This window comes from Dasypus novemcinctus, chromosome 9, assembly GCF_030445035.2.
Source record: "Dasypus novemcinctus isolate mDasNov1 chromosome 9, mDasNov1.1.hap2, whole genome shotgun sequence".
NCBI lineage: Eukaryota > Metazoa > Chordata > Mammalia > Cingulata > Dasypodidae > Dasypus > Dasypus novemcinctus.
This window is the reverse complement of record NC_080681.1, coordinates 5,815,802-5,843,182: the sequence shown is the minus strand read 5'-3', so window position 1 is coordinate 5,843,182 and position 27,381 is coordinate 5,815,802. Positions and strand designations below refer to the sequence as shown.

At 41.3% G+C, this 27,381-nt stretch overlaps 2 long non-coding RNA genes across 3 annotated transcripts in view; one reads left to right on the top strand and one right to left on the bottom strand.

The window, feature by feature from the left end:
* LOC131279680 (uncharacterized) overlaps positions 1–15,413 on the top strand; it is a 29,850-nt gene extending 14,437 nt beyond the window's left edge. The window contains exon 2 of the long non-coding RNA XR_009187066.2: positions 15,146–15,413. This is a non-coding gene — a long non-coding RNA (uncharacterized lncRNA). The remainder of the gene's footprint in view (positions 1–15,145) is intronic.
* LOC131279678 (uncharacterized) overlaps positions 15,378–27,381 on the bottom strand; it is a 51,913-nt gene continuing 39,909 nt past the window's right edge. For both annotated transcript variants that reach the window (XR_009187064.2, XR_011649582.1), the window contains one exon: positions 15,378–17,892. This is a non-coding gene — a long non-coding RNA (uncharacterized lncRNA). The remainder of the gene's footprint in view (positions 17,893–27,381) is intronic.

The window sequence follows — 27,381 nt, the reverse complement described above, 5'->3', positions numbered from 1 at the left end:
TACTACAGGGTTTCATAAAGAGTCAAGCTCAGCCATTGTTTTTTCCCTCTACACTCTCTCTCTTTGTTTTTTTTTTAAAGAATTATTGATTTATTTACTTTCCCTCTTTTCCCTCCTCCCGCTCTGCTCTTTTTGCTGTCTGTGTTGTCTTTCATTTTCTCTCCTCTTGGATTAATTTACTGGAATTCAATCCTGGAGACTCCTGATGTGGAGAGAAGTTCCCTGTCAAATGCACCACCTCAGCTCCTGTTTTCTGCCATGCTTCACCTTGACTCTCCCCTTGTCTCTGTTTTTGTTGCATCATCATCTTGCTGCATGACTCACTTGTGCAGGTACTGGCTCACTGCACAGGTGCTTGTGCAGGCACTGGCTCACTGCATGTGCACTTGCGCTCACCTTGTGAGCACTTATGCTCACCACGTGGGCACTCGCATGGGTGCTGGCTCACCACGTGGGCACTCGCATGGGTGCTGGCTCACCACGTGGGCACTCGCATGGGTGCTGGCTCACCATGCAGGCTCTCACATGGGCACTGGCTTGCTGTGCAGACATGCTTTCTCTTCTTTTTCATCAGGAGGCCCCAGGGATCTAACCCAGGTCCTCCCATGTGATAGGTGGAAGCTTTCATTTGAGTCACATCCACTTCCCTCTACACTCTCTTGATAATTTCTGTTTCCATGCCAGTGTTTCTCAAAATGAGATCTTTGGACCACTTGCATCCAAATCACCTGGGATACTGCTTAAACATCCAGATTCCTGGACCTAACTCTAAATCATCTGGCTCTTTATCTACATAGGCTGGAGACCAAGGACCTGCATTTTCATAAGCTCTCTAGGTGACTTTTCACACCCCCACCCCAGGTGATTCTTGTCCTTGATAAGCTCAAGAACCAGTATTCGATGATTTCAACAATTATCTTTCTAATTTCCAAATCTCTATCTCTACTTCTTGTTTCCAAAGGATCCCCAGACTTGTTGATTCTGCTTCCTGAGCATTTCTCAAATCTGTGTGCTCTGTTCACACTTGCAGCCCAGGCTTTAAGACTTCATTTGAACAAATACAATAGCTGTTGAGCTAGCATCTCTCTACTTCCTAAACTGCTCAGCCCATCGTGCTCCTAACCACGCCACTTCCCCACTCTAAAACCAGCCATGGTTCCTTAGTTTGTCAGGCTGTTACGACAAATATCACATAATAGATTGGCTTAACAACAGGAATTTAGTTGCTCGTTGTTGGGAAGGCTAGAAGTATAAAACCAAGGTGCTGACAAGACTGTGCTTTCTCCCCTAAGTCTGTAGCATTGTGGTGCTGCTTTGGTACAATCCTAGGTGGTTTCATGGCATCTCCGTCTCTGGCTATAAAGCCGAGAGTTAAGAATTAACAAATGATTATTGTAATAGCCAAAGGGGTGCTGATGCAAAATACCAGAAATCTGTTGGCTTTTATAAAGGGTATTTATTGGGAGTAGAAGCTTATGGTTACCAGGTCTTGAAGTATAAGTTACTTCCCTCACCCAAGTCTGTTGTCATGTGTTGGGGCAAGATGGCCATTGACATCTGCCAGGGTTCAGGCTCCCTGGGTTCCTCTCTTCCCAGGGCTTGTTTCTCTCCAGGCTCAGCTGCCCTGCTCTCTCCACAAGGCCAGCTGTAGACTCTCAGGTGACCAGCTCTGTCTCTCTGCCTGGGGCTTGATTCTTTCGGGCCTCAGCTGCTCTGCTCTTCTGTGTGTTTACCTCCTGGACTCCAGCTCAAAACTCCAACCTCCCTTCTTTGTGGTGCGGTTTCTCTGTGAGTTCCTGCCCACCAAGGGGGCGGGAATGCAATGTCCTACTGACTAATCAAAGCCTTAATCATTATTTAATCAAGTAAAAGCAAAACCTCTGAATCCAATGTAATCTAATATGCCTGGAGGGACAGACCAGTTCACAAACATAACCCAATATCTATTTTTGGAATTCATAAGCAATATCAAACTGCTAAAATTGTGATTACTGAATCATTATATAGATGCTTTCCCCCCTTGCTTTCCCAATATATTATAGTATAGCTGAAAGTTAATACCTAAAATCACTGAAACTCGTTAGACTGGTCCCACCCTTGTTTATGGTTATTCCAAACTAGGCTCACCCTTGAGTAGACTTGCTACTGTAATGGTACCACTCCACCCTCCCCTGTTTGAATCCATAGAAAGGCTAAACCTCTGCAAGGCAGATTTCAGGCCATTTGGCCACCTGAGCACTTTGCTATGTGCTGGCAATAAGCTCTGTCTCTCTTTGAAACCCTGAGATCTCAGGAATTGGGTGTTTTAAGTGTACTGGGTGGAGACCCCGCTTTTGCTCCGTGACAGCCACATGGGCACCTGTCTCCTTCTGTCCCTGACTTCTGGCTTCCGGCTCCTCCCTGTTGCTTTCTCAGACTGTGTCGGAATTTCAGCTTACAAAGGACTGCCATAGCACAGATTAAGGCACACCTTGATGCAACTGGACCACACCTTAACTACAAACAGCATCTTCAAACTGGGCCATTTACATCTGAGTTCACACCCACAGGAACACAGGTTAACAACAGGCCTTTTTCGGGGTACATAGTTCAACCTACCACAAATTGTTTTCTATTTCATCCCAAAGGAAGGCCTCTGAGGCTCCCTTCCATATCTTTTTAGATTCTGCTCTCCAACAAGGATCAGTTTGCATGTCAATTTCTCTAGGGAACGTCTCCTGTTTTCTCAGCCAAACATGCTCTCCTCTCCTTTGATGCCCAAAGAACTCTGTCATCTCTTAAGGCACTTATTCATTTTCTACCTTTAGTAGAGTTATTTATTTATCAGTCTTATTTCCTCCTCTAATTCTTAAGTTCCATAAGGGTAGGAAATGTGATGTATTCATCTTTGCATATTCCAGAGGACTTAGCCCAGTGATTGGTACTGAATAATTATTTGTTGAATGAATGATTGAACTCAATGTATTGTTCAAAATATGTTTTATCATTCTGCGTTTTTCCTATTTTAAAAAACTACAAGCTATTCATTCAATAATTATAACAAAGAACAAAAAAGTTGGAGTTCCTCAACCATAGTCTAATAACAGGACTTTAAATTAATGCAGAGACAGGCAGCCCTTCGTGACTATTCCACTTACAGCATAATTCAGATATTGGGATAGGGAGAGTTGACACTCAGACTCCCACCCTTGGGGTAATTTTCTCTTGTTCTTACTGTTGATCGAGAAATAACAAACAGAACTGTAGGGCAACAGAATCATTTACTTGGGGTCTTAGAGTGGCAATTCAGCGAGCAGAGATTCAGGGAGCAACCAACTGGGTCCTGTGCTGGGGCTTCCAAGCAAGGGTTTTTAAAGAAAAAGAAGATTTTGAAACCCTTTGTAAAGAATTATGATTGATGGATGTCGGGGACTTTCAAAATGCCCTTGAAGTTAAGCAGGTCTCTGATTTCTTTATCCCGGAGATGTCTCATGGAGCCCAGACTTCCTCAAGAACTTTGCTGCTCCTGGTTTTGCATACAAGGCATGCAGTTGGTGATACCTGGCCAAGCCGTGCCTTAGAGCAGCTTTCTAACTGGCCTCCCGACTCCATTTTAGATCTCTTCGCCACAGCAACTCCATTTTGTTTTATCTCTTTGCTCTTTGGGAACAATTTTGTCCTCTCTGGGCAGATACGAAGCTTGGATGCTCTGTGGATGGCTGAGACTACATGCTCTGATCTCCACCCCCACCTGTCCCCAGCCCTGAAGGTCTGTTTGTTCTCCTGGGGTGAGGCAGTTACGCCCCCAGCACCAGAGCTGGGATGGTGAAATGAATTTTCTCCAAGAAAATGATACTCTAAATGGAGCTAAGTATACCAAACTAAACTCGTAATATTCCTTTTGAATTCCGTAGACACTTGGAATCTAGTCTGGTAAACTAACCATTTAATTTTTGAATTCCTACCAAGAGACCAACTCTTGAAACACCCTCTTTCTGTACATACTTGGCAGCTGGAAAATTTCCTCTTATTTCTTTGCTTAGTCCCACTGACGCTGACAAATGGCTCTTGGCCATGTGGCCTCTGTGCTGGGGGTCTGGAAGGTATCACAGGTAGACAGGCCGTGTGCTGAATCATACTCAATGCTCTAACACAAATGGTATATCTGAGAAGAAAAATACCACCAACATGAAGCCATACTTACGAAAAGACACTGAAGATGATTTTAAAATTTTATTTCTCATATGTGTTGCCACAATACTTTACTCATTGTGCAAAGAATGATTTATTTTTCACATAGTTCATCCGAAACCTATACTGTTGCTGTTGTCTACCCAGAAATGACACACTCACAGGGCTGGAAGAGCCTTTTGAGATCATACGGTCCAATGCCCTCATTTTGCCAAAAAACACAAAATTACTTGAGGTGTTTTTTTTTTTTAATGTTTATCTTAAGTTCTCTACTCCACAACTATTCTGAACTCTCCCTGTGGGCTCCATATGTAAACTCTGGGTTCTGTATTGGACCAGCTTTGTTTATAAGCCTGCAGGGAGAATTAATACACAGAGCCTCTTTGGACAGTACAAGACAGCAATATCAAAATCAGCTCTTGAAAGTGGTGTTCTGAAAATAAAGGACACAGACGGAAGAGTGTAAATGAAGACTCTGCAAGCAGGCAGAATAAAAACAGCAACTTACCGCCCAGTCCCCTGGTGCTTTGTAGATACACTCACTCTTTCATCTGATTTTTTTGGGAAACTAGCTTAGCATCCTGAATAAATAGCCAGAGGCTTCCTTATAAGAACTGCCTTTCTCTGTGGTTAGGAGTTTCTTTATCCAAGAATTTCTTTTTCTTTTCTCATGGTAGAGAATTTCTTATGACCAGGAGAGCTGTGAGGAGGGGAAGATGAGATGGCAGAAAAGCAAATCTCTTATATATGGATGCAGCTAGAAAGAAAGCTTTTGAAAACCATAAGGATAAAATAGTCTCTGGATAAAACTCATTCATTCTCAACTAGAGCAGTTTCATCTCTATTGTAACATTTTGAGGCAGGCTAGTTAGAGAATCAATAGATGAATCTGGATCCTGGCAGAAAATGCGCCACCATTGAACACGTGGCCATCGATACCCCCAAGACGGCTGCTGGAAGACTTTGTGAGAACCCCCATTCAGAACGAGATTTCCTCGGAAGCCAGGAGAAACCCCAGATATACTCCAGGGGCCTTATCATTGGGCCTTCCTGGGGGATTGATGGGTGGGGTAACCAATCAAAACAGCAAAGGACTGGGACTCCTCCCCCGACATTAGCAAAGGGGCAGAGTAATTAATGGTTTGAAAAGCAAGCCCAAAGGCCAAATGGCCCCCTGTTCTGGCCTTCTTCCCTGCCCGCCCCCGCCCCCACCTGGATCAACACACAAGGAAACCTGGGGATCTGTAATCTGTAATGGGGAATTGTAGTCTGTAAATCGGCCCTCTTTGTCTTTTTTTCAGCCCCTTCCTCTCTACCCGGGACCTATGGCCTGTGATTTTCTACCATTTCCCCTCCCTCCCTTCCTTAATAAATTATGGCCTAACTAACCTGGCTTACTCTTGAACTTCATTTCTTTTAGCTTAGCCAAGAACCTAGAGAAAATCTGGCAACAATTTTGTTTTTAAAAAGAACAGCATTTGTCATAGACCAGTGTTTCATCTATTCTTAATTAATTGTCAGTTGTATTTTCCTGGCTTTAAAGGAGTGAAGCATTTGCCATGAATTAGGTTGTGTTGTATTCAGTGACCTACAAGGATTTATCTCTGTGACAAGCACCGAGGTTTTGTTATATTGAGATGTTCAAATATCAAGAAGAGGAGTAAATCAACTGAAAATTACTGGGAATGAGAAGTAAGGAAAAGGTCTTTATTTTCCCAGAGCTGGGTGAAAGACTTCTTAATACAGAAAATAAATTGTTTCATTAATATGGGGTTACAAAAAATGCTCATTTGAACCTAAGAAAATTCTAGACTAAAAATAGACAATTAAGCTTAAATCTAATTCTTGAATAAACTCAATTTATACATGCCTCTTGAAAACACATGCAAACAAATTTGATAATTGTATTAGTTAGCCAAAAGGTGCTGATGCAAAATACCAGAAATTGGTTGGTTTTATAAAGGGTATTTATTTGGGGTAGGAGCTTAGATACCAGGCCATAAGCATAAGTTACTTCCCTCACCAAAGTCTATTTCCACGTGGTGGAGCAAGATGGCTGCTGACATCTGTGAGGGTTCAGGCTTCCTGGGTTCCTCTGGGCTCAGCTCCTCTGTTTCCTCCACAAGGTCAGCTGTGGACTATGAGGCCCTCTAGGCTTTGCCTGCCTCACAAGGTCAGCTTTGGACTATCAGGTGAATGGCTCTGTCTCTTTCCCCGGGGCTCCAGCTTCAGCATCAAACTCAACATCAAAACTCCAACATGAAAAGCCTCTAACTCTGTCCTTCACCGTGCCTTTTATCAATACCCTACTGGCACAAGAGGTTTTCATAATTATTTAAACAAGTAAACCTGTGAATCCAATATAATCTAATATGCCCAGAGGAAAAGATCAGTTTACAAACATAATCCAATATTTCTTTTTTGGAATTCATAAATAATATCAACTGCTACAATGATAACTTCTAATTTAGTTGGACTTGCTATAAAGTTACCAATTAATAACTTAAATATGTATTAATATATTGTGGGTCATAACAATAAATACATTTCTGCTAGGGAAAAGAAGTTGCACTAAGGGATGTTCAAAAAGATTTGAAAACCATTGATGTATTTCAATTCCCTCAATTTAAATCAATTAAATAGACATTAATTGATGTCTATTGAAGCCCCTGTTACACTTTGTGAATTACGCTTGTTTCTGGGGATAGAGAGGAATAAGACGCACTTCTTTCTCTTCACGAGTTTATCATCTCGTGGGCAAGACAGGCAGACAGGCTCATCAATCACCACCACGGAGGTGATAAGAGCTATGGGAACACAGATAAAGGAGCAGTTCATTCAGACTGGGGAGCCAAACTAGCTGTAAAGATGTAACATCTGAGTCGGAGCTTTAGAAATGTTAAAAGTTTGTGAGGTGGACAAATAGGATAGGAGAAATCAAGGAAAATATGCGTGGTGTGGCTCGAGTCAGGCGGTCACTGGTGTAGTGGCACTGCTGGAGAAGGTGTGGGGAGGGACCCTGGGGCTGCAGGGAAGGAGCAGTGCGCGCCCCGGCGTGGCCACCTCCCTTAGAGAAGGGGGCGACGAGGCTCTGTGCTTTAAAGGTGGACGCTGGCAGCTGTGTGGAGGCCAGGACAGAGAGGAGAGGCTGGCTGGAGAGTCTAAGCGAGGGAGAGCGGGAGCCTGGCCTTCCAGCACGTGGGGACAGGAGCGCACCCCGCGAGGACTAGAGAGGGTGGCTGGTCCTTGGTGAGGAACTGGGTGTGAGAAAGAAGTTAGAAGAGGCGCCGAGCTTGGCTCCTGGGGTCTTTCTTGGAGAGGAGGTGGGTACGATTGTATTAGTCCATCGGAAAGGACACAGAGTCAGCCTGGGCAAAGCAGTAGCTATAGCACCCGTAGAATCCAAGGGCGAGGTAAGAAAGCAAACTGGAGACACAGCCGGGCCCCTAGAACCAGACAACTAGACGCTCTCTAAATTCATGCTTTCTCTCACTCTCCTCGCTCCTCCACTCACACCCTCATCTCTGCTTTTTTTTTTTTTTGGTCAATACTTTTCCTTCATCTCTCTTTTTTTTAAAAAAAAGCTTCGCTGGGACATTATTGGCATAAACTGTTCATATTTAAAGTATATAATTTGAAAGGTTTTAAAACACATACAGGGAGCAGATGTAGCCCAGTGGTTGAGCACCTGCTTCCCGTGTACGAGGTCCTGGGTTCAGTCCCTGGTACCTCCTAAAACACACCCACGCACACACACCCACGAAACCATCCGTTTATCAAGATGGTGAGTATTTCCATCATCCAGCTTTTTCTCACGTCTCTTCGTAATCCTTCCCGCCCACCCCACTCTGCCTCTCTCGACCTGCCCCCTCCCAGATCTGCTTTCTGTCACTGCAGCTCAGTTTGCATTTTCAAAAGCTTGTATGAGTGGAAACATGCAGTACAAATTCTTTTTTTTTCTCCTGGTGTCTTTCACTCAGGTTGATTCATGTTGTGTGTGGCAAGGGCTCATTCCTTTTTATGACCGAGCAGGACTCCATCTCTGCTGTTTTTCTGGGTTAGTTTTATGCTTTCACTGCAGTCTGGAGTTCTCCTGTGGGAGGAAACGTGGCCCATGGAAATCCCAGCTTTACCTTTTACAGCTGCCTCCACCAGGAAGAACTGCCTGATTCTCTGTTCTCGGTTTGGAAATTCCTGGAAATGGCTCTGATCGGCCCATCATGGGCCAGATACCCTGGGCTAAGAATTGTGGCTAGATGGGCAGGGCTGCAGGAGCGAGGGCGGAGCCGGGGGCTCTTCCGGGCGGGTGTGCTTCCAGCCCTCAGTCCATGAGGAACGTCCTCCCACTCTCTTCCACGCCCCACTCCTCAGCTTTACAAGGAAATTGGAAAGGTTAAGTGTTTCTGTGTAAGGCTTAGGGTACATCCCCCAAATTTCTTTGCTCTTTAGGATATATTTGCATTTTGGCTAAATGCCTTTGGCATTTAGAATATCTTGGTGATTTACATAGTTTTAAATTGTCTGCAATTTGAGAGATAATAGAAAAGAATAAAAAGTGCAGAAACAGACTCAGATACATATAGAACTTTAGCACTTGATAGTAGATATCAAATCAGTGGAGAAAATGATAGATGATTCAATAAATAGTGTTAGAACAACTGTGGGTTCATATGGGGAAAAGATAAAATCGGACTCATACCTCTTGAATTATACCAGGATCCATTTAAAATGGATCAAAAGTTAAATGTAAAAAATAAATCAGGAAAGTCCTGAAAGGAAACATGCAGTGCTCCCTCTATAAACTCAGTGTGGGGAAAGCCTTTCTAACTGCAATACGAAATCTAGAAGCATAAAATAAAAGATTTAAAAAGTCCATTCCATATTGAGTAATGTTTTTAAAATATGGTTTCGAGATAGTAGGAAATGGAGTGCTGGAGCACAAAAGAGCATATAGTATTTATTAGAGGAGTGCTTTCAAGAGCATTTCTTAGACTACGTCCCCAGTGTCAAGATGCTTTATGAGCTGCTTGCTAAAAGGAAGGAAAGCAAACTTAAAACATTTAAGGTTTTACTGGTAATAGTCAAACAGTTATTGTGAAACTCATAGGAAGTTGGAATTTTGTTTCTAAGTTAGAAATGTTGTACTTCACCTAAGGTAACAGATGCCAACTATTAGGCCAAGCAGACTGTTCAGAATTAAACTAAAATTCATGCTCATTGTTTTCTCTAACTAAGTGACTATTAACAACGGATATATTTGAAATTTAGGAACATAATTTTATAAAAAGGGGGTCCTTATGTTTAACAGATACTTTGGTATTGGCATACTTTTTGTCCCAACACAAGAATGCCAACTTAGAAGACAATTGTGTAAAATTACAGAAAACTGGGGCAGGGCTTGGGGGGGGGGGGGAGGGAGGGGAGAGAAATAAATAAATAAATAAATCTTTAAAAAAAAAGATTAAGTCATCTGGATAATGTTAAACTTTGTTGCCATTACCAGAATAAGTAGGTGTGAAACAAACTTTACCAACTAAAAATATAGAACAATTTTAATGATTACAATGAGATAACTATTAAAATATTACAGTTTTTATATTTAATGAGGATCTGGAAATAAATTCTGAAGTCTTCCAATGTTTACATTTCATTGAAGGGGGTCCCTGAGTTCTGTCAATCTGTTTATTTGAATCTCTTGCTCTTATTTTGAGCATAAAGGTTAAAATTTCCAAAATGAAATGCTAGCTTTCTTACTTTTATTTTTTATTAACTATAATAATACAATATATGACCAGAGTAGTTAAAAAATATTTTGCATTACTTGCAGTAGGATGTCATTAGCTCTACTAATAGGGCAGATTTTAAAAATGCAATTTGGGTGAAAGATTTGCTAGTTTTACAGAAAGAGTTGCTGTCTTAATTAAGCTGGTTTTTCTATTTTCATGTAAATGAGTGGGATGCTATCTTATAAATTCTTCTGAGGTCATGTTTGTGAAGTAAGCATTTTAAGAGAGCTTTCCTGTCATCTACTTTTTATAAATTGACATTGAAAAATTTCCAAGGTGGATTATAAGTGAAAAAAAAGTAAGGTACAGAATAATATATATATAGCATACTCTGATTTGTGTAGAAAGGAAGAGAATTGTAAATATGTATTTGCTTTTATATGTATTTTTAATTTATTTATTTATAATGATTTATTGATTTATTTCCCTCTCCCCCACCGCCTCCCTGTATGTCATCAGGAGTGTTGAACAAATCTGAATTCCTAAATTGTAATCTAACTCATATGGTATATACTATTTTGAATGTGTCCCACTGCATACTGAGATGATACTGCTGTACAATTTTAAATAGTAGCAGTTTCTGTATATGGCAGGCTGAAACATTTTGATGAACTGCTTACTTTTTGCATGTTATTTTTTCAAGGTATAAAATTTATTTTATTGCAAAATAAAAATGTGTGAAAGAAAAAAATCAATTCCATAAAAATCTAAATCTGCTTGACCAAAAACCACCTTAAGCAAAGTCAAAACACAAAGGGCAGGGGAGTGGCTGCCCCGTGCTGAGCGTGTGGGGTCCTGGGCTCTACCCCTGGAGCCTCCTAAAAAAGAAGAGCAAATTGAGAGGCGACTGTTTGCAGCGCGTTTCACAGATCAGGCCTAGTTTCCTTCACATATTTTTATCACGGTAAAATACATATAACATAAACTTTGTCATTTTAACTATTTTTAAGTGGACAGTTCAGTGGTGTTAATTACATTCACCATGTTGTGCAACCATCACCACTGTTCCCAAAACCTTTTCATCACCCCAAACAGAAATTCCGTACCCATTAAGCAACAGCCCCTTCCCCCCTTCCCTCTTAATATTTTAAGAGCTCCTATAGATCAATAAGAAAAAGACCAATTATCCAGAAGAAAATTGGGCAAAGGATATAAGAGACAAATTCACTGAAAAAGGAAAGACAAACATCTCTTAAATAGATGAATAGTCAGTCTCACTCATATTAAGAGAAACACAAATTAAAACTACAGTGAGATACCACCGTACACTATCAAGTGAGTAAAGAGCTAAGTATGATAATGCACTGGGTTGGCAAGGCAGGGGTAAATGGGCACCTCCTGCACCGGGGTTGCAAGTATTGATTGGTACAACCCCTAGGTGGGCAATGTGTATTGACTGCCAACATTGGTTATCCTTTGTAATATTGTTCACAACTGCAAGACTTTGCAACAACCTAAATGCCTGCCAGGAGAGGATCGGTTAAACGCATCACAGTACATCCATACAATGGAGAATTATGCAGCTGTGAAAAGGGGATGAAGGCACTTTTATGAATTGACATTGAAAAATTTCCAAAGTGGATTATAAGTGAAAAAAAAGTAAGGTACAGAATAATATATATATAGCATACTCTGATTTGTGTAGAAAGGAAGAGAACTGTAAATACGTGTTTGCTTTTATATGTATTTTTAATGTATTTATTTATAATGATTTATTGATTTATTTCCCTCTCCCCCACCGCCTCCCGTTGTTTTACGCTGTCTGCTCTCTGCGTCTGTTCGCCCTGTGTTCTTCCTAGTCTGCTTGTCTTCTCTATAGGTGGCACTGGGAACCAATTCTGGGATCTTCTAGAGTGGGAGAGAGGCGCTCAATCTCCTGCACCACCTCAGCTCCCTGGTCTGCTGCGTCTCTTATTGTCTCTTCTTGGTGTCTCTTTTTGTTGCATCATCTCGCTGCACCAGCTTGCCGCACAGGCCAGCACTCCGTGCAGGCCAGCATTCCACTCGGGCCAGCTTGCCTTCACCAGGAGGCCCTGGGAATCGAACCCTGGGCCTCCTACATGGTAGATGGGAGTCCAGTTGCTTGAGCCACATCCGCTTCCCTATATGTATTTTAACCTCTGGTAGAATACACTGTTGAGTGAGAGAGTTGATAGAGAGAGGATGAAGGTAGTGTCTGAGTGAATGCGATTTGGAAAGATAACGTGAATAGAGAGGGAAGTGGGTTTAGCTCAGTGGTTGAGTGCCTGCTTCCCATGTACGAGGTCCAGATTCAATTCCTGGTACCTCCTAAAAATAAATAAATAAAACCTGTTAAAAAGGACCTCATTTAAAGACTTTTTTTTAATAAAAATAAAATAAAATGAATAGGGAGAATGGAGCATGGCATCAGCTGACAGAATCCAGTCCTTTATGTCTCTTGCTGCAGCTACAACAGGTGCCGGCAAGGAGACAATTGTGTCTGGCTCAGCACATCTCCCTGTTGAGTCACCCTACCTGTAACAACAGGAGACACTGCTCCAAGGGTCCCAAGCTGGCCAAACCACTATGACTCCACATTCTGCCCTCCGTTCATTTAAGGCACACCCAGGAGGCTCTGAAGACAGTCACCAAGGGCATCCTCCCCACTGTCTTTTATTCCTGATAGGCAGAGATAAGACGAGAAGGGGGCATCTTCTTCAATATCCCCACATAGGGAGGTGACGGGAGCACTGGGCCAGGTTCAAGCGGGTGCTCCCTGCAGAGCGAAGGGTTGCTGACTCTGAAGTCTCTGGAGCTAGAATCTGCATTCCTGGCTCCTTTTTGGGTGTGTCTTCTTCAACCTCCAACTCATTTTCTGAAATTCCTCCCTGTGTCATCAGTGGAAAATGATCTCAGCCAGGCATTTTGCCCGCACCAAAGTCTGATCTCAATCCTACTCTGAAATGCTTCTAGCTAACATGTAAAACTATTGTACAGGACTCAGAGTCTTGGTCTCCTAACAGAGCTGTTAGGAAGATAAATGGTGTGATAATAATAAGAGAGAATGTTTATTAAGCACTTAGTCTGTGCTAACAACTTACATGTATTACTTAATGTAATCTTCATGACTACCTCCTACACCTATGTACTGTTAATAGAATCCCATTTTACAGATGTGAGCAACTGAGGCTTAGAAGTAAACTGCAGTGACTAGTGAAGGAGGATGGACCATTGATGGGCCCTTGATATTGATGACTGTACTTATGAACCTTTTCTTTTGACATTGAAACTTAGCCTAGTATTATAGGTTGCCTAAGAGTTGCTTCCTGAGAGCCTCCATATTGCTCAAATGTGGCCTTTTTCTAAGCCAAACTCAGCATATAAACGCAGTACCTTCCCTCTGGTGTGGGACATAACTCCTGGGGATGAACCTCCCTAGCACCAGGGGATTACTACCAAGCACCAACTAGCAATGCAACTGGAAAAAGACCTTGACCAGAAGGGGGAGAGGGTAAAGACAAATGAGTTTATATAACTAAGAGACTTCAAAGTGAGTCTGGAGGTCATTCCAGAGGTTACACTTATGAATATCTCAGCAGGATCCCATTGACTGCCAAAATAAATATTGATTCAAATAGCAGTACTACTGAGGGCTCTGGAGACATCCAGACACTTTAGGCAGGGCAGGCAGCTCAGGAGTTGCTCACACCCTATTTTGGAATTAATGCTCCTCAGTGTGACAGAGCTAGACTCAGTCATTGTTTCCCTACACATGGTTCTTCTGCCCCTTCTATTTGAACCTATAGTTAGTACTAGAGCTTTATAGCTATCAACTTAAATCTTAAATCTTTGGGCTGTCCATGTGCCAGTTGTGCCCTGAATTTCAACAAGAGTTGTGACACCTAATCTCCAATTCATTGGATGCGCCCAGGACACCTAACAAGGAAATGATGATGGACATTGACCATCCCAAGGAACAGAGTACATCTATAATTGCAAGCAAGATAGTCCCATCCATCTGTCCCATGGGATCTAAGTCCCCTCTCAATTAGAGGTGGAGTGGGCATCAGCATCTCAGAATCCTCAGGATTGGGGAATGAACGATGGACTAGAGTAGACTTAACTGTTATTCTACTACAGACTTATTGTTACTCTAGCAATGGAAGAAGTTTTATCATTGATGTGGAGGCAGTGGCCACTGGAAGTTCTGAGGGGAAGGAGAGGGAAAAACTGATGTAATATGGAACTTTGGAACTGTCTGAATAACGTTGCAATGACAGATACAGGCCATTATATATCTTGTCATAATTTACAAAATTGTATGGGAGAGAGTGTAGTTTTACAATGTAAACTATAATCCATGCTTAGTGGCAATGCTCTAATGTGTGTTCATAAATTGTAACAAATGTACCACACTAACAAAGGATGTTGTTAATGTGGGAAAGTGTGGGAAGGGTAGGGAGTGGGGCATAAGGGAATCCTCTGCATTTTTAATGTAACATTTATGTAATCTGTATCTTTAAAAAAATTTTATTTTTAAAGATGTTAACTGACTTGCTTGTGTTTGCAAAGTTAGCGAGAAGGGAGTCACTGTTTGAACTCAAATCTGTCTGAGCCCAGAGATTTAGCTCTTCACACAGTGCTTCACCCCAGAGCATGCAAGTGCAAACACTTTATAAGCTAAAGTTCTCTACACACCACTTCTTGTTATTACCACAGAACATGATAATAGTTAACTTTTATCAAGTACTTATTATGTGTCAGGAATTTTTTTTTTAAAGATTTATTTATTTATTTAATCCCCCTCCCCGCGCGCCCCCCCCCCCCCCCCCCGTTGTCTGTTCTCTGTGTCTATTTGCTGTGTCTTGTTTCTTTGTCCGCTTCTGTTGTCGTCAGCGGCACGGGAAGTGTGGGCGGCGCCAGTCCTCGGCAGGCTGCTCTTTCTTTTCACGCTGGGCGGCTTTCCTCACGGGCGCACTCCTTGCGCGTGGGGCTCCCCCACGCGGGGGACACCCTTGCGTGGCACGGCACTCCTTGCGCGCATCAGCACTGCGCATGGGCCAGCTCCACACGGGTCAAGGAGGCCCGGGGTTTGAACCGCAGACCTCCCATATGGTAGACGGGTGCCCTAACCACTGGGCCAAAGTCCGTTTCCATGTGTCAGGAGTTTTACATCTATCATCTCATTTCATCTTAACAATAACCATTTGAGTATATTACATCCACAGGAGGTTACCTCGCCCAGGTCAACACAGTTCCTAAGTGCGTAGAGCCGAGATTTGAACCACAGCTGTCGCCTTGACACCGTCTGCTCTTACCACTACACTACGCTGGCTTCCCGAAGACTCAAAGATTCCTGGAAAACATTCAAAGAAGTGTTTCTATTTCTGATCAGAAACAAACTGAACGTTGTAATATTCCCAATATATGACAGCTTAAAACATCAGCACTTGCGCAGAACCATTTTGAGAAAATCAGAAGCATGAGGGTCCAAAATTTGTCCAAGAGTCTTTCTTACTCCACCTCGATGTTGCATCTTGGTTACTTAATTCTCTATGCTCTCTCTGTTCGGGCCATTAAGGATCAGGTAGCCAGCACAACTGTTTGCTCAGGCACCCACTCCTTTTCCCCTTCCCCCAAATAAGTCATCATCCCACCCGACAGGGGGAGCTGTCCTTTTCCTGCAGGGTTACCCTGGCTTCCCTTGGAGGAATGGTCACCTGTAGATGAACCCTCAGTTGCACCGTGTGCTCACACCAGCATCCAAAGGCAACTGTCCTGGGGAACCGAGACTAATTGATTCCCATGTACCTCAAAAATTCAATGTAGGTACATATATAAATATCACATGCCCACAAAATTAATCCTGAGTTATACTTCAAGGTTTTGTTTGTTTGTTTGTTTTTAAGAGCTGCTGCTTTTCCTTGACTTCAAATTTACAAAATTATTCTCCCTATTCTAAAGTCCACAGTGCTGACGTGTTCATGTATCTCTCAGACTCTACTATAAGCTCCTCAAGGATTGCACTTTGCGTGTAGTAGGTGCTTAGTATCTATTTGTGGAATGAATGTCATTTTTAGATTTAGAGAACATTCTTTCAACCAGGGCGTATTTAAGATTTTTCTTAGAACTTTCTTATCCCATCAAAATTTCTTCTGATCTGATAGTTATGATAGCCTACCCTATGTAAAACTCCTACTATGTGCCAGGCACTCTGCCAGATGCTGAGGATACAAAGTGGATGAAATCTAGTTCCTCCGCTCCAGGAGCCTGTTGTTTATTCTTTAGCCTTTTTTTTTTCCCAGATGGGAAGTCTCATCAGTCCCCTAAGGAATAGAGATGACTCTGGGATACAGAGTTCTTTCCTACATTTTCACCCAAGCAGAGGAGATTATTTCACAAGCCACAAAACCAAGAAGTTTGGGAGAGAAAAGCCAGCCCATCATGCCCTAGTTATTGTTTCGGATGGAAAACAGAGCTGAGGAGGCAGAGAAATGGCAGGTGAAGACTTTTACTTTGCTGGCAATTAATTCCTTTGCTATTTTAAATGAAAGTGTTCAGTTTTCCCCAGTCATTCATCAACAACTGTTAACATCAGTGTCTTTTCAACATTTGGAAGGCGCTGAGTGTAAACAGCCCATTACCTGGCAATGAAAGATAAAGATTAAAACCCTGATCAGGCAGAATACTCTGGGATGAGCTTTGCTGGTTCATTGATTCTTCTGCTTATCTGAAACTTAGCCAGAAAACCCATTTTTAAAATGTTAGCATTCATTCATTCGTTTATCCAATCAAGCTATCAACATAGCATAGCATAGTGAGTAGTGAGAGCTTTCTCTGGAGACACACTGCCTGGACTCAATCCTATCTCCATTGCTTTTTCACCTTTAACAGATTGCCTAACTTCTCTGTGCTTCTGTGTCCTCATCTGTAAAATGGAGATGATATCAGTACTTATCTCATTACATGTTTATGAAGTTTAGATGAGAAACCTACGAAAGACCCAAAGGACAGTGCCTGGCACGTGGAAGGTGCTACATACTGTTAGTAGTTATTATTGATCACTTCCTATATTCTAGGCATGAAAGGGAATGAGCAAAATAAGTACAATTTCTGCCTCACAGTGAATTCTTACTAGTGTACAAAAATTCAAACCATGCAGTATTGTAACAGATAGAATATAAAAAATCTACTCCCTGCTCCCCTAATCCTATTCCCCAGTGGTAACCATTACGAATAACTTCAAGTGTATCCTTCCAGATTACTTTTCTGGGCATGTGAAAATATACAGACAAACATTAGTTGTTTAATTTTTAAAATAAAAAAATAGAATCATTTTGCTAATAATACGTCATGGACATTTTTGTGGGTTAGTGCATGCAGATCTATGTCCTTCGAAGTGGCCGTGTTAGCCTTCTATAATACGATAAACCATCCTTTATTCAATCTTCCTCTTATTGGTGGACATTAGGTTGTTTCCAGTCACTGAGCAAACAACTCAGTGAGCATCCTATACGTGTAGCTTTGCTTACTTGGATATTGCTTTAGCATAAGCTCCTTAAATCATAATCCATTTTTCTCTAAGTTTGTCAAAGCAGGGACTCTCTGATGTTGAGGACAGTCTCAGAGCCATTATGAAAAATACCCACAGCGTCACGCTGGGGTGTGGAAGCCGTCGCAGGAGGGAAGCCAAACAGCTGGTGAGGGTCTAGGAAACTGGCTCTTGGAATGGATTTCTAATAACAGCTTATTTGGTTGTAGTTTTTTTCTTTCTCAAGGTGTAGTAGAAACATTCTCATTAGTAGAGACCTCTGATTAAATGAATTCCAGGCAATTAGGTTTTCATCTTCATCCTAGAATCTCACTCACATCCCTTTTCGCTCCTCGCCCACTCTCCCTCAGGTGTTCATTTGTGATCTGGTCAAGAAATCCTATGACCGCGTGGTCTCCATTCTTTTCAAAATATATAGAGCACCTGCACAATGAAAGAGGAAGCAAGTCATCAGGGACAGAGGGAAGGGGTACAAGAAATGATAGTCAGATGGGGATCATGACAATATTTAAACTGGAAAATTACTCAAGAGGAAACTCACTCTGTATGTGCAGATTATGACAAATTGGGTCAATGCCCTTGTGGTTCTGAGCTATGTTAAGTTACCACAAAATACACAAGACATTTTAGGTGTCCCTCTGGGGAGGGTCCATAGATTGGCCAGAGGTCCAAGGCAGACAGCGCGCACTGTTGACTATGGTCAACCACAAATACAAGTGCTGGGGCAGGTATTCTGTCCTCTGCAGGAGGATCCTACCCCTGTGCATGCTCCAAAGCAGCTGCTGCAGGTGCTGTCATTTTCCAGACGTGGAAGAGTGGAATATAAGCCATTTTCTTTATAAAGAACATGGCACTGATCTGCACACATTATACCCACTCACATTCCAGTGGGAGGAATTTAGTCATATACCCTTCCTAGCTGCAAGAAAACCTGGGAAAGGTGGCTGCTAGCTAGAGTAACTATCTGCCCAGTTAAATCTTGGTGTTTCATTACCAGAGGAAGAGGGAAGAATAGACACCAAGGCTTTTGATCACTATCACACTAGGTATATGTAGATTTAGGTTTTAGAACTGTCAGGGTAGCCATGAGAGCACTGCACTGAGAAACAGAACTAGCCAGGCAAGAATGGGGGACAAGTGTCTTCCATCTTAAATGTCCTTCAGAGACACCTCCCTTGGACCCCAGACTAAGTCAGGTCCCCTGTTATAACCTTGTCACATCACCCTGGGCTTCTCTCAAAACTCTGGTCACTCTTCCCATTTATTATTTGTTCAATGAGCATCTTTCCTGCTAGAATGGAAACTCATGAGGATAGGAACCGTGTCTGTTTTGTTCAATGCTGTATCCTCAGGATTCAATGCTCTGTTAAAGAGCTCTTAGCTGCACCAGGGTATTCCATGATGGGATACCTGGATAAGATTAAATTCTTTCATATAAAAGCTTGATCCAAGTATATTTATAAGAGACTTGCCAAAGACCAAAAGACACAAAAAGGTTGAAAGTGAAAGGATGGAAAAGGATATTCCAGGCAAATAGTAGCCATAAAAGAGCTGGGGTAGCTATACTAATCTTGGACAAAATAGATTTTAAGTCAAAACGTGTTATAAGAGACAAAGAATGCCACTACATATTATTAACAAGGACAATCCACCAAGAAGAAATAACAATCATAAATATTTATTCATCCAACCACAGTGACCCAATTATACATGAAGCAAACACTGGCAAAACATCTCCTCAATAATAGTTAGCCATTTCAACACACCACTCTCATCAATAGCTAGAACATCTAAGCAGAAATCAATAAGGAAACAGAGAACTTGAAAAATATGATAAGTGAAATAGAGCTAACAGACACATACAGAACATTGCAAGCCAAAACAGCTCTTCATTCAACAAACACGTATTACAATATCAACTAAAAGAATCAAATATCTAGGATGTGAAGGACTTATGCGCTTATACATGGAAATTACAAAACATTGCTAAATGAAATCAAAGAAGATCTAAATTAATGGAAGGACATTCCATACTCATGGATAGGAAGACTAAATATTATTAAGATATCAATTCCACCCAAAATGATTTACAGATTCAACACAATTCAAATAAAAATTTCAACAGTTAACTTTTCAGAAATGGAAAAGCCAATAATCAAATTTATTTGGAAGGGTAAGGGCTCTGAATAGCCAAAAACATCTTGAAAAAGAATGAAGGTGGAGGACTCACACTTCCTGATTTTGAAGCTTATTACAAAGCTACTGTGGTCAAAACAGCATGGTACTGGCACAAGGACAGATATATAGAACAACAGAATTGCATTTAGAGTTCAGAAATAGACGCTTATGCCAATTGATGTTGACAAGGCTGCCAAGACCACTCAATTGGGAAAGAATAATCTCTTTAACAAATGGTGCTGGGACAACTGGACATCCACATGCAAAAGGAAGAAGAAGGACTCTATCTCCTGACATATATGAACACTAACTCAAAATGGACCAAAGACCTACATGTAAGAACCAGGACTATAAAACTCCTAGAAGGACATGTAGGGAAGTATCTTCAGCACCTTGTGTTAGACAATGATTTCTTAGACTTTACACCCAAAGCACAGGAAACAAAAGGAAAAACTAGAGAAACGAGGCCTCATCAAAATTAAAAGCTTTTGGGGGAGTGAATGTGGCTCAAGCAGTTGAGCACCTGCTTCCCAAGTGGGAGGTCCCAGGTTCAGTTCCTGGTGCCTCCTAAAAACAACAAGCAAACAAATGAAAAACAACAAATCAGGGGAGCCAATGTGGCTCAGTGGTTGAGCACCAGCTTCCCACTTAAGAGGTACCCTGGTCCCGGTACCTCAAGAAAAAAATAAAAGCTTTTGTGCATCTAAGGATTTTATTATGAAAGTGAAAAGACAGCCTACGCAATGGGAGAGAATATTTGGAAACGACATATCCAGAATATATTTATTATCCAGAATATATAAAGAGTTTATTATTCAGAATATATAAAGATATCCTACAACTCAACAATAAAAAGACAAACAACCCAATTGGCAAAAGATTTGAATAGACATTTCTCCAAAGAGGATATGCAAATGACTAAAAAGCACATGGGAAGATGCTCAACTTCACTAGGTATTAAGGAAACACAAATCAAAACCACAATGAGATACCATTTCACACTCACTAAAATGGACACTACTTTAAAAAAGAAAAAAGAAAAATTACAAGTGTTAGGGAGGATGCAGAAAAATAGGAACACCCACCATGGTTGGTGTGAATGTAAAATGCTGCAGCTGCTGAGGAGGACAATGTGGCAGCTCCTCCATCAGTTAAGTGTAGGGTTCCCATACGACCTGGAAGTCCCTCTTCTAGGTAAATACCCCAAAAATTGAGAGCAGGGACTTGAACAAATGTTTTCACACTGACATTCATAGTGGCATTATTCACAACTGCCAAAAGGTGGAAGAAACCCAAGTGTCCATCAATCAACGAATGGATAAACAAAACATGGTATTTAAACACCATGGAATATTATTCGACATTAAAAGGGAATTAAGTCTTGATACGTGCAACAACATGAATGAACCTTGAAGACATTGTGTTGATTGAAATATGCCAGACACAAAAGGAAAAATATTGTATGGTTTCACTGACATGAAATAATTAGATAATCAAATTCATAGTTAGAATCAGAATGTAAGCTACCAGGTGCTGGCTTGGGGTAGGGAATGGGGGATTAATGCTTAATCTATTAGATTGATTGTAAAGTTTTAAAAATGAAGGTGGGGAGAGGATGTGGCTCAAACAATTGAGCTCCTGTCTACTACATGGGAGGTCCCAGATTTGGTGCCTGGTGCCTCCCAAAGAAAATGAGAAAGGCACTGAGCTGATGTGATGGGTAGGTGCAACGAGCTGAAGCAACAAGACGTATGAGGAAAGCATAATGAGAGACACAACAATACAGGGAGTGGAGGTGGCACAAGTGATTAGGCGCTCCACATTGGAGATCCTGGATTTGATTCCTGGTGTGTTCTAGAAAAGAAGACCAGCACACAACAAGTAGATATAGCAAATGCAAAACAATCAGGAGTAGGGAGAAATAAGTAAATAGAATATATCTTTGGGGAAAAAAAAGAACGGTGGTGGTGGTAACACAATTATAAGTGTAGTTAACAGCAATGAATTATATATGTGAATGTGGTTAAAAGGGGATGTTTTAGGTCATATATATGTTACTGGAATAAATATTAAATGATAAAATATAGGACTCTACAACATGTGAATCCTGGTGTAAACAGTGGGCTACAGTTAATGGTACAATTATAAAAAATGTTCTTTCATGAATTATAGGAAATGTACCACATTAATGCAAGGTGTTAATAATAGAATGGTAGATGGGAAAAAATACACAATAGTGTGAACTATGGATTATACCTAATAGTACAATTTAAAAATATTCTGTCATGAATTGTAACAAAATTACCACACTAATACAAAGTGTTGACAATAGGTGGGCATATGGGAATGCTGTATTTTTCACTGTGGTTTTTCTGCAAATCTACAACTTCTCTAATTATAAATATTGAAAAAAGAGTCATTCCTTCAGAAAAGTCGAATGGATTTTACTTATCAGGACTATTTTGGGGATGTGATAAAAAATGTTTCAGATTCCTCAATTTCTTTTCTTTCCCTCTCTGCTGGAGAGGTCAGATTAATATATGCTTTACCCAGGGATGGCCTAACACTGGAAGGCAATTTATTTTCCTGAGAATCCAAAATGTAGAACTCTGTAGCTGGCAGATCCCAGGAAGGCCAAGGTCAGTGAGAGCCAAAACATAATAATAACAAACATGATAATACCAGCCACAACCTCATTTCCCTTTCCAGAACACCTTATTTGGATAACCAGAGAATTTTCCAAATCAGGTGTTAGTTCCTTTTTGCTTAACACTTCATTCCTCAATTTATCTTTTTCCTTTCACATTTTACAATAAGCAGCAAGGAGGAACGCAACTGCATCTTCCACACTTTGCTTGGAAACCTCCTCAACAAAATATCCAAATTAACCACTTCTAAGTTCTGCCTTCCTTCTGGCATCAGGACACAATTCTGCCATGTCTCTGCCTCTTTACAACAAGGATTGCTTTTCCTCCAGTTTCCAGCAACATATTCTTCATTTCTTTCTAAGGTCTCACCAGAAGCACATTTCACATCCATATTTCTACCAAGTGTCTCTTCTAGGTAGTCAAAGCTTTTTTTTTCCATCAAGCACTTCAAGAGGTTTTGAGCCTCTATCGTTTACCTAATTCCAAAGCCATTTCCATATTTTTTAGGTATTAGCAGAACCTCACTTCCCAGTACCAGAATCTGTCTTAATTTCTCAGGACTGCTATAACAAAGCACAACAGATGAATTGACTTAAATAACAGAAATCTATTGTTTCACAGTTCTGGGTTTTAGAAGTAAAAAAATCAAGTTTTCAGCGGGGTCATTCTTTCTTCGAAGTCTTTAGGATTCTGGTGATGGCTTACTGACAATCAATGGCATAATTCAATCTCTGCCTCTATCATATGGTGTAGCAGTTTGATATTATTGATGAATTCCAAAAAGAAATATTGGATTATGTTTGTAAACTGATCTTCTCCTCTGGACATATTAGATTATATTGGATTCATAGGTTTACTTGATTAAGTAATTATGTAAATCTCTTGTTGCCACTAGGGCATTGAGTCCCCACCCTTTGGTGGGTAGGGACTCACAGATAAAAGGCATGGTAAAGGGCAGAGTGGAGGGTTCTTAAAATTGGAGTTTTGATGTTGGAGTTTGATGCTGAAGCTGGAGCCCTGGGAAGAGAGAAACCCTAAGGCCTAAGAGAAGGTCTGGGAAGAGAGGAGCCCAGGAAGCCTGAACCCTGGCAGATGTTGGCAGCCATCTTGCTCCACCACGTGCAAATAGACTTGGGTGAGGGGAGTACCTTATGCTTTATGGCCTGGTATCTGTAAGCTCCTACTCCAAATAAATACCCTTTATAAAGAGCAACCAATTCCTGGTATTTTGCATCAGCACCTTTTTGGCTGACTGATACACATGGCCATCTTCTATCTCCTACTGACTATGTCCAAATTTCCTCTCCTCATAAAGAGACCAATCATGTTGGATTAGGACCCACCCTAATTGGGTTTGGCCTCATCTTAGTTAATAACAGCCTCAAAGCTCCTCTTCACGGGGCTGGGGAATAGGATGTGAACGTATCTGTTAGGGGGGAACACAATTCAATCCACACACACCAATAACCACCATGACCTGCTATGCTCCAAGGCCAATCTACTAGTACAAAATGCTTTCACATAATAATTTCACTTGATTTTTCCAGAAATCCATAAGATAGACAGAGAAGAGAGAAAGAGAAAGTGAATTGCCCAAAGCCATTCAGCAAAGTCATAGTGGAGGGGGAAAAAAAAAGGCTCTGTGGAAGGGATGACGAAGCTACAGAAAGATCAATTTTCACTCAGTATAAAGGGAAAGTGTCCAGTGTGCAGAGCTGCGCACAGGAGAAAGGAAGCAACTTGCCCTAGAAGTGCCTAAGTGTTGGTGGGCTTTCCTGAAGGAAAAGCTCTAGAGGAAACTGGAGGGCAAGAGGGGGTGGGTATTGTACATGATGGCCTTTAGGTTTCTTCCTCTCCTGACATTTTCAATTGAAGGAGAAAACTTCATCTGTTGATCATAAAAGGATACAAGGCTTAGAAGTGAACAGCCATCCCTCAGCTTAGCCCCCAAGTCTCAGTGCAAGGAATGGGATTGTCAGCCAGCTCTTTGCTTTCCAGGGGTGCACTGCTCTCTTTGTGTTCCCTGACACCCCCTACTCCCACCACCAGGCTGCAGCCTGAATGCTCAGTGTAGCTGGTCTCACCTGAACGCTACTGTGTGTGCTGCGGAAGTCTCCAGCCTGCCCTCCCGGGAGCCTGAGCGCTAGGAGTAAGGTCGGCCAGTTTGCCCTGTGCTCGTTATTGCCCCCGCAGAGTGGCAGCTGCCTCCTCCATGCTGTGGCCAAGCTCGAGGCTTCTGCCCGTCTCTCAGCTTGGCCCTTCCCATCAAAAATTCACACTTGGCACCAAAAGGATGATAAAATTTCTAGTTTCAAAGGTAGAACTTGAGCCAATTCTTTCCTCTTTGTATGAGTGGACTTTGCACAGCCTCAGACATAAAAACACAAGTCCGGATTTCCAGCCAACTGAGATGGCAGCGTAAGACCTTCCAGAGTGTCATCCCACCACAGAATCCTTAAACAATTAGCAAAAACTGATAGAGCCATGTTACTAAAAACTCCAGAAAACAGTTAGAGGGTTGTAGCAAATACTGGGCAAGTGTCAAATCAAGAAAACACAGTTTTAAAAGTAGTAGGCTATGGCAAGATATATTATGGCCTGTATCTGTCATTGCAATATCATTTGGGACAATTTCAAAGTCCTGAAAATGCCCCCATTTTACACTGTTTTTCCCTCTCCTTGCCATCAGAATCTCCAGTGGCCACTGCCTCCACATCAATGATAAAAGTTCTTATATTGCTAGAATCACAGTATGTCTATAGCAGAATATATTGGCTGATAGTTCATTCCCCAATCCTGAGGATTCTGGAAAGGTGATACCCACTCTACCTAATTGAGAGGGGGCTTAGATTCCATAAGGCAGATTCTGGATGAAAGATATGGCCCAGTTAAAGGAACAAGATAAGCCTCCAGATGACATAAAGGAGTTGAGACAACTAATCATTGATGTCCAAACAAATCTCCCTAATAAATTCAATGAGATGGCTAAAGAGATTAAAGATATTAAAAAGTTGTTGGATGCGCACAAAGAAGAATTTGAAAGCACACATAGAAAAATAGCAGATCTTATGGGAATAAAAGGCACAATAAATGAAATTTTAAAATACAATGGAATCATATAATAGAAGATTTGAAGAGGCAGAAGAAAGGATTGGTGAGTGTACTAGTCAGTCAAAGGGGTGCTGATGTAAAATACCAGAAATTGGTTGGTTTTTATAAAGTGTATTTATTTGGGGTAGGAGTTTACAGATAGTAGGCCACAAAGCTAAGGTACTTCCCTCACCAAAGTCTATTTTCACGTGTTGGAACAAGATGGCTGCTGATGTCTGCAAGGGTTCAGGCTTCCTGTGTTCCTCCCTTCCAAGGTTTTGCTTCTCTCTGGGTTCAGGGTTCCGATCTTCCCAGGGCTTGCTTCTTCCTGGGCTCAGGTTTCCTCTCTTCCTGGGCTTGCTTCTCTTTCCTCTATGAGTTTACTTCCTGGGGCTCTAGCTTAAGGCTTCAGCATCAAACTCCAACATTAAGAACCCTTAACTCTGTCCTTTGCCATGCCTTTTATCTGTGAGTCCCCACCCCTAGGACTCAATGCCCTACTGGCACAAGAGGTTTACCTGATTACTTAATCAAGTAAACCTCTGAATCCAATATAATCTAATATGCCCAGAGGAAGAGATCAGTTTACAAACATAATCCAGTATTTCTTTTTGGAATTCATAACTATATCAAACTGCTACAGTGAGCTTGAAGAAATGGCCTCTGAAATTGAACATACAAAAGAACAAATGGTGAAAAGAATGGAAAAAATTAAGCAAGGTCTCAGGGTACTAAACAACAGCAAGAGACATGCAAACATACATGTCATGGGTGTCCCAGAAGGAGAAGAGAAGGGAAAAGGGAGAGAAGGATTATTTGAAGAAATAATGTAGAAAATTTCCCAACCCTATTGAAGGACAAGGATATCCATGTCCAAGAAAGCACAACATACTCCCATCCAAATAAATCTGAATCAACCAGCTCCAAGACACCTAGTAATTATAATGTCAAATCCCAAAGGCAAAGAGAGAATTCTAAGAACAACAAGAGAAAAGCAATGCATAACATATAAGGAATACCCAATAAGATTAAGTGCCAATTTCTCATCAGAAACCATGGAGGCAAGAAGACAGTGGCATGATATATTTAAGATACTGCAAGAGAAAAACTTCCAGCCAAGAATCTAATATCTGGCAAGATTTTCTTTCAAAAATGAGGTCAGTTTAGAAAAGTCACAGATAAACAGAAACTGAGAGAGTTTATAACCAAGAGATTGGCTTTGCAGAAAATACTAAAAGGTGTGCTACAGCCTGAAAAGAAAAAAAAACAGGAGAGAGTATGATGGTTAGGTTCTAGTGTCAACTTGTCCAGGTAATTGTGCCCAGTTGTTTGGTCAAGCAAGCACTGGGCTAACTGTAATACAGGGGCATTTATGGACTTTAGTTACTGTTGACTTTACTGCAGTGGTAAATCATAGATAGCTGATTACAATTACATCAATCAGGGAGCTTGCCATCAACAAGAGTGACACTTTATCCAATCAGATGAATGCCTTAAAAGGGGAAGTTATTCCAGCATTGAGTGAGAATTTCCTATCTCTTCTTTGGACAGCCAACTTCTCCCAGAATTTGCCAAGAACCTTCATTGGACTTTCGTCGGAGCCCCTGGTTTGCAGCCTGCCTGTGGAACCTGGACTTGTGCAACCCCACAGTCACATGAGAGACTCTTATAAAATCACATTCTATTGACAGATATCTCTTGTTAATTCTATTTCCCTAGAGAACCCTGACTAATACAGAGAGGCTTGGAAGAGAGTCTAAAATGAAGATTATATCAGTAAAAGTAAAAGTCTCAAAAGAGTGGTGAAACATTGGTTACAGATTATAAGATAATATCATCCAATTGTTACCATGTCCATAGTGTATATTTGTGGAGAAGCAAGGTAAAAATACAACATGCTTCTATGCCAAAGATGTACTGTGTTCATAGTATGGGAGTACAGAAAAATGTGCTAAATGTATGCTATGGACATGGTAAAAATCTGATGATATTATCT